This window comes from Accipiter gentilis, chromosome 1 (assembly GCF_929443795.1).
Source record: "Accipiter gentilis chromosome 1, bAccGen1.1, whole genome shotgun sequence".
Classification (NCBI taxonomy): domain Eukaryota; kingdom Metazoa; phylum Chordata; class Aves; order Accipitriformes; family Accipitridae; genus Astur; species Astur gentilis.
Window position 1 is genome coordinate 48,199,342 of NC_064880.1, and position 15,813 is coordinate 48,215,154.

Genomic DNA, 15,813 nt, shown 5'->3' on the forward strand with positions numbered 1-15,813 from the left:
GGTGATTAAATTTGATGGAAAAATAATTTCCCTCCTTTTTTTGGAGAGGTTCTTTGCTGTTTTGGTTATTTGTTTTTTTAATTGTAGTTCTGTAGAAGGTAAGAGACTGAATTAGCTGAATAATGAAACAATTACTCTGGGAGGTCTCCTGTTGTTCTGGTAGGATCAATGCAAGCTTCTCACCCTGGCCCCTGGGATGGGAGGCTGAGTGCTGGTGAAGTGCTGGTTAAATACAATCTAATATTATATTTCTAAAGAACTTTTTTTTAGAGTGTCTTGCATGTAAAATGAAGAGGAAATAAGCAACAGCATAAACTGTCTTTCTCTAATTCACTGTTATTTATGTGATTTTTGAACAAGCTTTGAAAGGTAGAGCTGTTTTCTTGAGACAAATTAGACTCTTCAATGCTGCCTGTCTTCTCTTCAGTTCTGAAGTGTATTCTACCATCGGTCCTTAGAGGTGTGCATTGGAAGTCATAAAATTGTAATTTGACTTGATGATTCCAGCTGACAATAAAGAGATATTGATGCTTCAAAGGCACCTGAGGCAAATGTATTTAGAACTAAGAAAAGGTGGTGCACAGGTTTGCGTGAATGGGGGTACCATGCTCTGAAAGCCCCATGATGAGTTCGTTGTAAAGGTCTGTCTTCCAGGTGCAGAAGAAAATTGTTAGTTCTTGTGACTCCCACAGTGAATTAGAACTATCTGAGCTCTCAAGATTAATTCTAAAAACCTTAAATCCTAACAGTATTTTGATGCACCTTCTCTGCTTATGTAGTGATGAGAGGTAGAAAACAACTTTGAGTGAAATGTTTTCCAAATGAAAATAACTTGTGAGCTTGAGCCAGATTCATTGTCCTGTTTGGCAAAAGGAAAGATTTTTTTTTCCTCTCCAGTTAAATATTTTTATATTTTTAAAGAAAATTTTCATTTTTCATTGGAGTATTTTGTTGAAAATTAGGTAAAAGTTATATCTAAACCCAAAATGTTTAGTTCTGGGTTGAAATGAATAGTATGTTCACTCAAAACACTTTGTTTTGCTAAGAAACAAAGTATTATTTGTGAAGCCTCTTTCTCTGCAGTAGCAGTGAAGCAGCAGCATTTCTAAGTCCTGAATCTCGGTCATTTACAATCATCCTAAGAAATAACACAATGGGCTAAAATTTCTCACAACAGGCTGAATGGATACTTATTTGGGAAAAATCTTGGTTAAAAGGAGCTAGGTATATTTTCCAGTGTCAGAGCATATGTAATAAACTAATGGCTTGCTTTCGGTAGTTCTGCTGCATGTGTTGCAGATTTAATTTCCGAGGCCTTTGGAAGCATGTATATCAATGTAAAATTGCAGTGACCTTGAAATTAGTTACAAAAGAGTGTAAATGGCAGTCTGCTGTTGGGGTGGCACATGTGGCTTGCTTTTCTATGCATTTTTTTACTTTGCATGAAATGGTTTTTCTGGTACGGTTAATCACAAAGGTGTATCTTTCTTTCAAAAGATGACAGGGAAATGTTTTGAGAAGAGAGGGTTGGTAACCTGAATGGAGCAGGTGAGTCTGGAGAGGTAGAAGGGTTAACGTAACCTGTTGGGGCAGGATGTTAATCATAAGATAACTTTGGGATGTAGATCATGGAAGTCCTGACCTGATGAGATCTGTGGCTTGTATAATAAAAAAAAACCAACCCAAAACCATAGTTGAGGACTTCTGTGTCCAATACACGAAAATAAAAGTTAAATAAAAGCACAGCACAGTGAACCTAAAATGAAGTAGCGTTTAATGTCAGAACTGAGCAGATCCATTCTGATAGAAAGAAAACCTGCAGCTGTTGTCATTTTTTTAATGAAACAATCTAATGAGAAATGAGCAATCCCTAATGGGAAAGGAGATGATCTGTTTTGTTTTTAAATCTTCAATTGTCTGTTGCAAGCATGGCAAGTTACCTACCTGCTCTAGAGAAATTCAACTTCTTATTGAAATGTCATGCCTTATAATTAAATAAGATTATGCTACTGAAAGCTCTGACTTTTAAGAGAATGAATTTATGTGTACTAAAGTAAATTTTCCTAGCACATAGAAGTCCAGAGATGCATACTTAATTTGGATGGGGGAACTAAAAAAAAAAAAAAAAAAGGCATTATATCAGCACTGAAGATTATAAAGTGGGCTTTTTTTCGGCTGAATCCTTGGCTTTATCTAATGAAGACTCATACATTTTCATGCTGGGCTTGGTGGTCTTGGTCTAGGTGAAAGCAGTTGTATTGAAATCACTGCATCTACAAAAAACCCAGGCTCTATATTTCTAAAATGTAAGAACTTGGCACTGTGAGGTAGATTATACATACTCTTCTCTCAGCTATTCAAAGGGCTATCATGTGCATTTTGCTTATTTGTGGCCTGTCTTAAAACCATTTATTTTTAGCTTTTGGTTTCTAGAGATGATATATTAATGTCTAAGTATCTGTACACTGTATCTTTTGGTTTCAAGACATTTCTTGTCAGATGTTTATTTTGTGACCACCAGCCTAAACATGAGAGCAATAATTACATCAATTAAATTACTCAGCAGCCTCAAGTAGCTGAGTAATTTTCTGACACTTGCTAACTAACAAAGCAGTTTTAGTGATAAAATCTTGAGAAAACTTAATTGGATCTAAATCCTTGTAAATTAATATTGTTTAATGCAATAGCCAATTAGCAATTTGCATATTTTACCATGTTGACTTTCTTCAGCTCTTGAATGGTCCTAAAAGTGCCTGGAATATCTGTAATGCAAACATGTCTATGTTTTAGTGATGGCCATTCAAGCTTTTAAAACTGTATATAGAATACTGATACACGCATGAATCCACAGCATGATTCTTGTTGGTTTATTTTTTGGTGAAACTCTAAAATTTAGTTCTAAAGTCTAAATTAAATCTAAAATCTGTGCGACACAGGAAATATTTTGGGTGTTTTGCAGGAGGGAGGCTGGTAATTAGGATTAAAAAATGCTGAAGATCAGCCCTTCCCAGAGACACTTGCAGTTGCTGCATTGGCAGGTTGCAGTCTCACCATCACTGCGGGTGTCTTCAGCTCCTCCATGAACTACGCTTCAGTAACCATGCATGTGCTACTTCCCCCAAAATACTCACAGAATGAAAGGTTTAAGGGACATACCCCATAAAGGTGGTTCTCAGAGCTAAAACAGTGATGTGGCTTTTTTATTTTTAAATAAGGGGAATATTGTAAACATGTTTTTGTAGGATGAAAACTGTTCCGATTTTTAGGAAAATAGCTCTGTAATTGTGGTAAAATGCTATTTAACATGGAAATAATACCATGTCTACTGCAGAAGGGAGAAAGGGGACTATCAGAAACCCAGATGTCATGTCCCAGTGAGTTCTCCATCTGTAATTCTCTCAAAAAAATGAATTGGGACGGCGATTTAGCCCAGCAGGGACATGCTCCCTGTTACAAATGGAAGAGCACTGCAAGCGAGACAGCAGACTGGGAAATGGATTTGTAATACAGTTGATCACAGTAGAGAGATTTTTACCTGAGGAAGAAACCATTAATCTTCTGGTGTTTGTCGGCTTCTGGGAGCTAGGTGTGGTGAGCCCTAAGGTCTCTTGCCCCAGGTGAACGCAAAAAAACTTTAGTTCAGAGTTATTACCCATATTTGAAAGTCCTTCTTAAAGTAGGGTTAGCAAATGGATTTTGATCGTTAGTCTTTCTTCAGAAACAATCCATAAGGGAAAGGGTACGAAATGAACTTTTCAGCGAACAAGTTCTAACGTGGAGGAACCTTTGAACTACTCGTGAATGTGGGTGAGCCAGTTATGGTTAAGATGAAAAAGATCTTTTGTTCTCTGTTCTCAGATAATACTGCCATAAAATGCCCTTTCTCAAGATCGTAATTTCAGGAAGGCCAAGTGCTGGTTTGGAAGTGCCTTTGACCTTATGTCTTAAAAGACAAACTTTTACCTATGTACACCAAATGTTAAAAGGAGTCCAGATCTTCAAAGGACAGTAGAGCTCAAACCTACGGAAAAGAGATTCAGAGATAGCTCTGCAACGAGTGATATTTTTCCAAAAGCCCTACAAGATGAAGAATGATAATCTATACTAGATTAAGTGGGTTTTTTATTTGATAGGACAACAATTCGTGAACGAAGTGCACATGTCTTTATGGTGATCTTTGTGTGGCATCTAGAAGTTTTTATGATATTTCTGGCTGTCTGATGCTTCCATGCTTCTCATTTTGTGGCAAATGTTCGAACTGTAGGTTATTCTTATGTTGTCTTGGTGGATGGAATTGCAAATATTTAAACTCTAAAGTGGAAATTTAACCTTGATTTAATCGAACTTTGAATGATTCTAAGGTTCTTCACTATACTAAGGGTTTAGGACTGCAGTGATTCTCTTGGGTTATAGATTGCAATCTTGTCATATTGACAGCAGCCAACAATGAATAAATAATTATTAAAAAACCTGTTAAGTTCCATTCTAAAACTAGTCAGATTGCTGCCATAAACTTAATTGAAAAGTCATTCTAAAATGGTAAGCCTTGTTTTTAGCTTTAACTTTATTAGTGACCAGTTTATGCCTTTGTACTAAAGCCAGACTATAATTTAAGTAACTCTTTTTTGGTAGTTGCTCCTAATGTATTTGCAAATTAAGGATACCAAGCTATTCTGGACCCCTGTTAGTAAACATATTCTCTTTGAACTGGTTTGCCAAATTAAAACTTTTCTTAGCATTGCTCCTCAGAATTATATCAAATCTCACACGAGATTCCACCCACTGATACTTTACCATTTTAATTAGAAGTGCCTGGCTTAAAATATCTCAGAATCATAGAGGTGGTGCTCTTTTTGAATATTTTGTAATAAACAGTTTTAATTTGAAGTAGGTTAGTTGTTTTTAATCTGCTGGTATAGTTCTTTTCAGTAGCCATTAAAAAAAGTGACTTAAATATAAAAAATAGTACTTTAGTTCCAAATTTGTCTAAAATAATTCTTTACAAAGAATGTTTTATGGCACAATATCAATTATGCTTTTATTTCTGCAAAACTTTTTTAAAAAACCAATAATACTTGAAGCTTTAAAGACAGTTGTTTTGCAAAATTTCATTAGCAGCAAAACTTAATGTGCTGCCTGCTATCAGTCACTGATATTTGAGAAGATGTAAGAGTGGCCTCAAAGCTAATCTCATATTTCCTTAGACAGGAGCGCAGTTGTCTCAGATTGCTAAATATTTGGTTTTCTCTCTTCATTATTCCTTTGCCTTTCCTATCCACATTTTCACCTTTCTGTTCCACACACCTCTTAATTTTATTACCTAAGGTTCTGCTACTTCACCTCACCCTTATCATTCCAGTTCTGGTATGGTATCCTCATCTGGTCTTATTTTCTCACCAGCTGAATCCAGCTTGTCTTGGAGTCGCGGAGGTGCATCTGTTGCCTTACTTTATAACCCTTTGCAGTGGCTGTACAAATAATATTTAGGTGGGGGAGACATTTCAAAGGTGGTGGAGACCTTGTGTCCTCAGGCAGTAACTACTGGTGAGTTTGTCAGAGAACTGGGCAAACGTAGGTGAGAAAAGCTTCATCTCTCTCCTGAAGAACCTTTCCTATGCTGGAAGCTCATCTTCCAGCCTGGTCTTTCCTCCAGGTGCTTGAGGTCTGCTGCTGTGTTGGATAAATGTGCCACAGCAGCCCCTTGCATACCCACCTGGGGCCTGTCCACCGTAGCTTCTGGATTTATCCTTAACCCACAGGGCCAAAAGCTCGGCGTTCGGGACATGGCTGAAGAGCCTGCCCTGTCAGCACACAGCATGCCATCCGGTGTCGGAGACAGCGGAATTGTTCCTCGAGGAGTTTGGGAAGTGTAATCAGAGATGCAGAAGTGCTTAAGCTGGTGCCGGTTTTCCTTGTCCGTAAAACTCGGTATGTTCTTATTAGTTCGAGTTTCCTGTAGGGACTCGAAGACACCAGGGAAACGTTCCTGGTGGCACTCCTTGAAGAAAGAATCGCTGGCTTCTGTATTTTTTCCTAGAGAAACACAGTACAGCAGCCAATACGGGGAGCATAGAGTATCAGTCAAATTAAAAGGCAAGCAAAGGAGGAACTGAAGTGACACTGAAATATATTTTAACATTAACGCTTTATATGGTTGATGATAATAGGCAGCGTACTTGTTCCTCAGCGGAGATGAGTACTGTGCAGCAGCGTAGCTGTAGGCTGATGGCAGTGTTTGCTGAGTTCAGATGTAAGCTTTTACAGCATGTGCCTGGTAATTTTGTTATTGTCGGGCTTGCAAAACTATTTCAATAGTTCTTTTACACAAAGACTACATGCTTTAACAAATATCTTTGTCTAGCCGACATCAAATGTTCGGTAGGTGGTGGTTTAAACTAGATTACACAGGAGATTCACACTAATCTTTTAATGTCCCTCTTCCCTTCCTGAGAATAGTAGTTTTTGAGAATAAGGTGGGTTTTTTTCTGTTTTTTGTTGGTATTGGGAAAAGTGTAAGTTAGGCATCTTATCCTTTTCTTTCCTCAACAGTTACTATGGGAACAGCGCTGCGGGTCACAGGGGAAAATCTGCAAAAGTGGTTTCTTTTAAATTGTTCATTTAAAAAAAAAGAAAAAAAGATCGCTTATTATTGGAATTGTGGTACTTTTCATTCAACTTTGTTGGATTGTATTGTTGTACATATTTCACTCACAAAAGAAGCACAGTGAGTGGCAAGAAAAACAGATGGGGATGTTTTTGTACTTTTTCCTTGGGGTTAATATTTTTTTAATTGAATGCAGCTGTTGGAAAGATTTCTGTTGTTACGTATAGGCGGAGCATTAAAAATGGATGATCATATTTTCAGCCTGTTTCAGCAGAGTACTAGATTTAATTATTCTGCTGCCCTTGTTCAGAACCCTGCAGGTTGGTGTTTTTTTTTTTTTTTTAATAATTATATCTTAAGTTAGTTAGAATAAGAGTTTCACTTTGCCACTTAATTGAACGATTTCAGTATATAGGGGTAGTCACTTTCTCATTCAGCTCTTGTGTAGAGCACAATTATTATGGGTGAAAATACACAAAATTGTATTAGAAATCGCTAAGATGCCTATTGTTGTTCTCAGTATGCAGATAATGCAGCTGATTCTTTCTAGGGACATGAGTTTTGGGTAGTCAGCCCACTGATACCTATATTTCCCTAGATTTTTCTTTTTTTTTTTTTCCCTCTGGTATGTATGAGAATAGTCCTGTTGTCATCAACTTTATTTTTTCTTCTCTTCAAAAAGAAAAAAAATTTTCTTCGTCTTCTTTTCAAAAAATGTGAATGGTAAAAGCCAGAAAAATGAAATGGAAACGTTAGAAGGGATAGGGGATATTGCATGGTAATCCAGATTGTTGACATAGTGCGCATATGGTTTATTTTAATCACTCTCAGCTAGTGGATAGATATGATGAAATGCCTACTTAATATAGTAGTTTTGAATATGTGAGCTTCAGTTTGCATAGGGATTTCCTGCTGAGATCAGCAGGAGCGTGGTGTGTGAATCCAGAGGCAGTCCTTGCTGTTGATTATGCTGCCTGGTGTCTACCGCTTCGTAGACTTCTGCAGTTCCTTCTTCCAGAGACCTTTTAAAGTTCATGGTTAAATGTTTCTCCGTGTCATAGTTGCGTATAACAGTGATTTACGATTATAGAGCTAAATTTGGAAAAGCACGTTAAAACCTCATTATAGCAGTTGTAAATAATATTGGTTCTATATGCTGGGGGATGAGTTGTGGACAGTTGCTGCAGTACACCCAGCTTTTGTGTGCCACGTCCTGGTAGGCTAGCCATGAAAAATCACTTTTCAAATGAGAACTTAATAAAAACTTTCCTGCTCTGAACACTAAGCCCTACTCCCCGTGCGATTAGTGGTTTCATTTCTTTCTCAGCAGTTGGGTAATGATTATGGCTCCAGATGCTGCAGGAGTGATAAAGAGAGTGATTAATTTCACTTGAAAGGGCATATGTTCAAAGAGGAGCCAGCCCAACGCCTCGAACGCGCAGCCCACGTCGCTGCCGCGCCGCAGCTTGCACGCCTTGGTACCCAACTGTTCCAGGGGAAAATACCAGTAAACCTATGTTATTTATCTTAAGCCAATATATTTGCTGCTTCGTTTTGCCCACTCATTGATGTACGTTGTTTTTTTTTCCCCTCGCTGTATTCCACAAGATCTGGTTTTAAAAGCTCTTTGTGTCTCTTTATAAAGCAGTGCTGTCAAACTTTCAGCAGAAGACTTTGAGAAGGGGCTGATGCCACCAGCGCAGCCCAAGTAACTGCAAACAAGTTCAGAGTTATGTTTATACCCTGCACAGAATGGACTGGTAATGAAAGGATTTGTATTCCCTGGCGTAGTCAACAGCAACTTTAAAAGTGTTCCTACGCTTTATTTGCAATAATAGTTCACACCATATGACAGGCTGAAAAATCCTGACATTTAAAGTATTACATTTTCAATATACTTAAAAAATTAAATGTGTAAGGTAGGTACTTCAGTAAGTCTTTATTAGGACTTTATTGACCCATTGAATAGGTCAACAGAAGTATGAAACGTGGCTGGTAGTGCCAGCCACGTGATTAAATACAGGGCGAGGTGATATCTGGTGTTTATTGTGTTACCATCTGAACTTTTTCACTGATTGGTGTCCTCTGGGGTTTATTCTTCTCACCCCTGAGATCTAAAGACCTTCAAATATCAATAGTTTAAAATATCCACCTATGTGTGAGGCATGTTTTACTTCTCTACAGTATGACATTTATAACCATAAATTTCACAAGTTTGAAGCTGCTGAAGACAAAAATAAATTCAGCACTTGTGACATCTTTAAGATCTTTTGACCCATTAGTTAAATTGATTTATGTCACCCGGTTGCTTTTAAGCAAAATAAGCACTTTTCTTCTAGCTATTGAAGAGTATCAGTCAACTTTCACAGTGGAGACACTAGAGACAGAAAAATTATTTCTATACGTTCAATAAATTCTGATGTGTATTAACTGCATAGTTTTGGAACAGCTTGCCTGGATGGAGTACAGAATTGGAGTTTTTTACAGACAAGGATGAAAAGGAGGCTGTAATGATAAAACACCAGGAACTTTTCGGAAGTTCTTTTATTAAATGTGGTGCACATAAGGTAGCACTTGTGTAAAGTTTTTATTGTTGTTCCCTTAATATTCTTGCTTGTGTTAATAAAGTTATGCTGTATTCAAGCAGAAGTAAAAATGAGTTTCAGTAAATTGTTCGCAGCTCTGTGTGCTAAATGTGTGTGCTGTATGACTAAAGTAACTTAGATAAGCCTTTCAGTATTTTCGGTTAAACTAATTCAGTACATCTATTTTTCATAACCAAATTTAGTTGTATCTTGATTGAAACCATTGTTACTGTGAAAATTTGTGATTCTGCAGATGTGTATTCCCAAATTTAGCTTTATTCACTGTCAGTGGTGAGCTCGTAAGGTGCGAAGTCGTATCTGTGCTTAACAGGTAGCTGACGTGTATTCGTTTTGAAGTTGTAGAAATCCGATAATGAGGGTTTATCCAAAGTTTAACTATTATTGATCATACTTTTCTCTTAAGGAAGTATCAGTCATTTATCTTATCTTCTGCATTCTTCTGCAAAGTGCCTTACTTACAAAGAAAACCTTACTTCCAAACATGAAAAAGTGTGCAAAAACCCCTGAACAACCCAAGTATATCCTTGTATGCGTAGCACTGAGATGAAAGTTACGGTGTGTGTCTGAGTGTTAAATACGTCACTTACGTGTTAGTGTCTCTGTGTGTATGTTTATGCATTATTTTTTGCCTGTATTTATATGTCAACCATGTATAACTGTGTTGCCATCTAGCCAAGGACACTGGTGTAATGGCAGAAAGAGAAACATAGCTGCAACATTTTGAAAAGGCTGGAGAAGGATCAAATGAGAGACAGGGAATTCAGAGTAAATGATGACAGTAATGTTATTGTGCCCTAAGGGTCTTGCAAAGTACAGTACTTAAAACCCAATTTTTGCTTTGTAGATAAGTGAGCGTGTCTCAGTTAAGTCAATATACGTGTGCAATAGATGATAAAGCTTAGTATTACACACTTTTTTTGATATTTTTCATACTTACTGCTTTGAAGGTAACATTATATTTATGTTTGGCGCACTCTAAAGTACTTCATGCTTTTTGTTACGAACTTTCAAACATGTTGCTTGGTTTAGTAATGGGAGCTCAGGCAGCCCAAAATTTTCACTCTCAGGTTAGGTGTTTATTGATGGCTAATTGACTACTGACCTTTGCTAGGACTGTCTCCAAAAGAGCAAGGAGTGACACCAGGGAATAACAAATCAAATAAATTGAAAAGCAGGGGAGAAAATGTAATTATGTGCAGTTGCATTTAAATATTGAAGGCTGCTTTTTTGCATGAAAACAAAGGTGAAAAACAACAAAAAATATCCCTGCTTTGCTTAGAGATATTTTAAAATTTTAATGTACTCTGATATAAAAACCAAAAAAGTTTTACTACTTCATCTTCTTCACTGTGATTTACTTGTCCTTCATTGATTTTTTTAAAATAGATGAACCAGCTTTCAAAGTCCTCAAAATGATTTAATTATTACAGCACACAGGGTCCCAAATCACATTTAAGGTATTCTGATAGAGTTTATGGAATAAACTGGTGAACAGATGCAGAGGATTGAAAGTTGCTGGTACTCAAATCTACTAGATGATTCTGCAGGCAGAAGATTCCTCATCGACCTTAACTGAAAGGTCAGGAGCTAACCTTAGTAGATGCCATTTAATACAATATGACTGGGATAAATATATTGTAACTATATGTCTGTGTGTCTTAGTGTATCAGGAGGTAAAGAAATGGTAAACTTGCAATGTTCTGAATATATTACCAACTAAAGCTATGCAGCATTCAGTAAAGCAATTACATAAAAAGCATTACAGTCAGCTTCAATTCCAATATTAGCAGTAATAATCAATCATTTTCAATCCAAGGGATGGTCTAATCGCTTTTTGTTGCGGCTTTGAAAGGTTACATTACTCAGTTATCTTGCAACTGAGCAACCTTTTCATGTTTCCTTCATGTAGGATTTTATAAATGTTCTTTCTTTTAATCTCAGTATTTTGGTATTGGCTATTTCTGTGAGAGTTTAAAAATTTCCCTAACCTTTTCTCATCCCAATATCACTTCTTACAGTTCTTAAACATTTTTGGACTAGAAGACCTAATTGTCACAAGCAACGGATGAATTTTTTTAATCTGTTTATCTCTGGAAAATCTCCTTTTTGCTCCTTGTGCTGGTGTTGCCACTTCTTCTTTGTGGTGGAATAAGCATCCTACCTCAGTAATCTTCATTCAGCTTCACCCAGCGCTTGTTCCTGTGCAGTTCAAGGACTTTTCTTCCTTTGGCACACTTCAGATTGTGAGTCTGACCTTCTCACAGAGTCTGTTCTCCAGTCTAATCCCCGTGACCAACAGTGGTTTCTCTCCTCTGCTTTGTTCGCAGCTGTGTGGGCAGCGTGCTGCAGGCTCTGTTATAGATCACTGCTGGTGGATATTAATTGATACTAGCTAGGTAACCCTATTTAATTACTTCCTTCATCAGGTAATTTGGGAAGTGGTTAAGGACAATCGTATTATCACCATTAGGGTAGTACTGGTAAGTTGATACTTTTAACGAAAGACAGACACATGAGAAAACGGGAAAAAGATGATTTCTGTCAGGCTTTCTTCCTGCTTCACTTCTCAAGGACAACAGGTATACTGGGTGGTTGACTGATAAAGCGACAGACTTGATTCAACTTTTTTTCTAAAAATACAAGTTTTACAGGACCTGATTTCCAGCCCCTCCCAAAAGCCTAGACACTTTGTGAAAGATCCTTGTTTTCAGGTCTCCTGGAACCAATTCCAGCCAATGCTTTTGTCATGCTTTAACCCCAGCCGGCAACCAAGCACCACACGGCTGCTCGCTCATTCCCCTCACAGTGGGATGAGGAAGAGAACTGGAAGATTAAAAGTGAGAAAACTCGTGGGTTGAGATAAAGACAGTTTAATAGGCAAAGCAAAAGCCGCACACGCAAGCAAAGCAAAACCAGGAATTCGTTCAGCACTTCCCATGGGCAGGCAGGTGTTCAGCCATCTCCAGGACAGCAGGGCTCCGTCACGTGAAATGGTGACTTGGGGAGACAAACGGCATCACTCCAAACGTCCCCCCTTCCTCCTTCTTCCCCCAGCTTTATGTGCTGACCATGATGTCCTATGGTCTGGGATATCCCTTGGGTCAGTTGGGGTCAGCTGTCCCGGCTGTGTCCCCTCCCAAATTCTTGTGCCCCCCCCCCCCCCTTCCCCCCCCCCCCCAGCCTCCTCGCTGGTGGGGTGGGGGGAGAAGCAGAAAAGCCTGTGGCTCTGGGTAAGCACTGCTCAGCGAAAACATCCCTCTGTTATCAACAGTGGTTCCAGCACAAATCCAAACCATAGCCCCATACTAGCTACTGTGAAGAAAATTAACTCTACCCCAGCCAAAACCAGCACGCCTTTTTACTTGTGGACAGTGTCATTTAGATAGTATTAATTACAATGCAAAATACTGATTTTTTTTCTTTTTTTATTTTTTTTAAGCAAAAGAATATCTCCTTTTCTTAGATATGAACCTGGCTAACAGTTGAATTACTGTATCCTGGATGATGCCCGTTGGCCCATAAATTTGCTTCTTCTGTTGACTAGTAAAATAAGCATATTTTGCATGAATGAGAACTAAAAGGTCCATGGCATGGGTTTTTTCCCATGTGAATAGCAATTGAAGCAGCTGGGAAGTTTTAGCTCAAGAATAAATTATCAGAGATTTGTTCCTTTTTCTGTGTTTGATGGTATCGGCAAAGCTGTCTGTTAATATACTGCTGATGGATTTTTAATTTTTTTTAAAATCCTAACCATTTCTTCATGCCTGGCCTGAATATACATTTTAGGGCCAGTAACTGTCCCTGTATCCTATGGTCAGATACACGTGTTCTGATCTGTTTGTCTTCAGGTAGCTATTAACATGTGGAAGATCCATATATCTGAATGAATTTCTGTTGTGGTGTTTTTTTATTTTTACTCTTCATCAACATAAATCCATTCAGTCTGACTTCTGTTGCCTTTATGCACTGACAGCTGCACGGAGGTGGCATAGGATGGTACATGAAACTGCTGATTGTTAATGTCATGCATTATTCTAGGCTTGCTTTTTTTTTTAACTAGGCTGGTAAATGCCATATGTAAAATTTCATAACTTTCTCATAAACCCCTTTTAGTATCTCTCTGGAGACTCTGTTGATAAACTTTCCCTTAAGCATACATACAAATTAAATGTGAGAACCTGCGGCCAAAAGAAATTGCTCCAAGGCAGTGATTCACAAGGATGAAAAATCAATAAGAGTTTCATTAAGGAAGAAAAGTTTAGACAGGCTCTTTGCTTTGCTTTCCTTTCCTATGGAAAGTAGAGGGAGAAACCATTTTATTCAGCTTTATTCTTAGAAATAGGAGTCATAATGTTGATGTGGGTGTCTCGAAGCATCAGTGTGGCTGGGTGAAAGGGTCTGGTGACGGTGATCTCTTTGCCTGTATCCCCAGTGCATCCTTCCAAATTCTCCTCCTTCAGCTCCTTTCATTTGTTTGAGCAGTACCTGCTGTAAGTGGCATTATCCTCCGGAGAAGCTGCCTCGGCTGATAACACAGAACTTGTTTAAGTGGGTGTGTTTATGCAAGAGGTTACAGCGTGGGCTTGCAGAGCTGCTGCCAAAGGGAGCCGTGTCCTCCCCCGCGTAGGGGTTTCCACCCATAGCCCCGCTCCTCAGCGGGTCAGGTTGGGTGACTGTGCTGGATGGCTTGATTCAGATAGCTGATGCGATGGAAACCATACATATATATATATATTTCTCTCTATATATTTTTAAGGCTCTTCTGCTGAATCAGCTGTCTGAGAAGCGATCCGCCCTGCGGCAGAGGCGGTGAGGATGAGCAGCGGGAGGGCAGGAGGACGCCGCGGGGTGGGTAGGGGCAGGGGGACGAGAGCAGCCCACGCGTGGGAGCTGTGCGGGTGAGCGTGCACGCAGACGCTGACACGGGCGCCCGCCCGGTCTGTGCGTAGGAGCTCCTCTCCGCTGGGAAGATTGTGTTTGTGGAAGCTGGACTTCTATAGCAACAGTATTTCCCTGTCATAACTCTCAGTTGGGTTTTTTTTTTTAGTTTTGCTATTAAAACTTGGTGATGACACATGTTAACAGTCTTACGGTGATATTCGGCAGTTATACATCTGTTTGTTTTCATTAAATACTGTTTTTTGAAAAGTTTTAGCTGTGATCCGATTAAAACGCACTTAGGATGGAAAACCTGGCAGAGGTCCTCTCAGCCAAGAGCAGATTTATTTCTCCAAGCTTGTTTAAAAAACCAGGAATGCTGGCAGGGTTGAATAGTAAATATGAGCTGTACATCTTGTTCAGTGGGCTTTTTCTGGATGCCTTGCATGAACCGAACAAGTGAGTAAGTGAGATGCACGTGACTGAGGGCTCTGACAGAGTTGTGGTGATGGATTAAAATCAGATGAGCAAAGCTGTTGCCACCCCTGACCATCTGCCCTGCTCTTTGTTTGTGCATCCCAGAACAGCAATATTTGGTCTGTTCATGAATCAGCTTTTATCAAACAGTTTTAGTCCGGAATATTAAAGTAAGCTGAACTGGGGCTGGTTTACTTTAATAGGCTTCTCCTAAATGGTTTTGGGGGAGCTTTCAGACTGCCCCAGCTGTCTAAAAGAGCATGCTAAAAATGGGATGTTATTGGTGTTTCTGAGGCTGACTTAGGTAATGTACTCCTGCTCCTTCCTCGCTTGCATCTTCTTATTCCGCTGCTCTGTGTAAATGCGAATGTGCACCGTTACGTGGTTGCTCTGCTTCAGCGTTGAGGTTAACGGCGTCCACAGCCCTGAGCGTCCCTGTCCCACGCTTCCCTGTGCAGCATCGCCCGTCCTGAGAGTCGGCACAAATGCTTCCCTGAGCCCAAAGTTTCTTCTCAGAGTATTTAAAATTGGGGGCCTTTTTTGCCACTCCAGTCCTGCAAAAGCGCTGTTGCCCATTTGTAAATATTTTCTCTTAAGAGCAAGCTACTGTTTGTTTCTTAGTTATTTGCGTGATAATGTATAAAGTGATTGCCTAACTTACATCTTCATCTGCAGAGCACCCAAGCTGTAATTCCGGGAAATCTTTTGCTTGGTTTTAGAGCAAAATTGGGTTAAAGTTGATTAGCTGTGGCAGATGTGGTGCACCACAAACCTACGCTGATTGTGTTAAATGCAATAAGCAGTAATAAAGAAGTGTTTGGGGCTGAAAGTCCCATGCTTCTAAGCGCTGTGGGCTGCCGGGTGACCTGTTCACCTTTCCTGGGTTTTGAACAGTGGCAAGTGAACAGATTGGATCAGATCTTGTTTCAGCATCATCTGTTTCCACAGCTGAAGCTCCCATATGATCAGATCGTATAAATTATTTAAGATGCAGAAGCTGTGTAACCGGAGTCTCCAGTAAAGGTTAAGGCTCCATCTGTTCTGTCAACCTCGAGGAATGCGCATTTCATGGCATTGCCTGTGTTGCTGGATGACATCATACGAGTCGGGAACGTTCAAACGTGCCCTGAACTGTTGCTTCGTATTTGCTTCGCAGTAGCGAAGACCTCACTGCGTTAGCACCGTATGCCTGAAATGCTCTTGGCCCAACTTCAGTCAGTCAGCCCGTGCTGCCAAGTGCACCTTCGG

General features: G+C 39.3%; 1 protein-coding gene across 1 annotated transcript in view; it reads left to right on the forward strand.

The window, feature by feature from the left end:
- The window catches only part of THSD7B (thrombospondin type 1 domain containing 7B), a 334,912-nt gene that overhangs the window by 62,806 nt on the left and 256,293 nt on the right, over positions 1–15,813 (forward strand). The gene's annotated exons all lie outside the window — the stretch shown is intronic.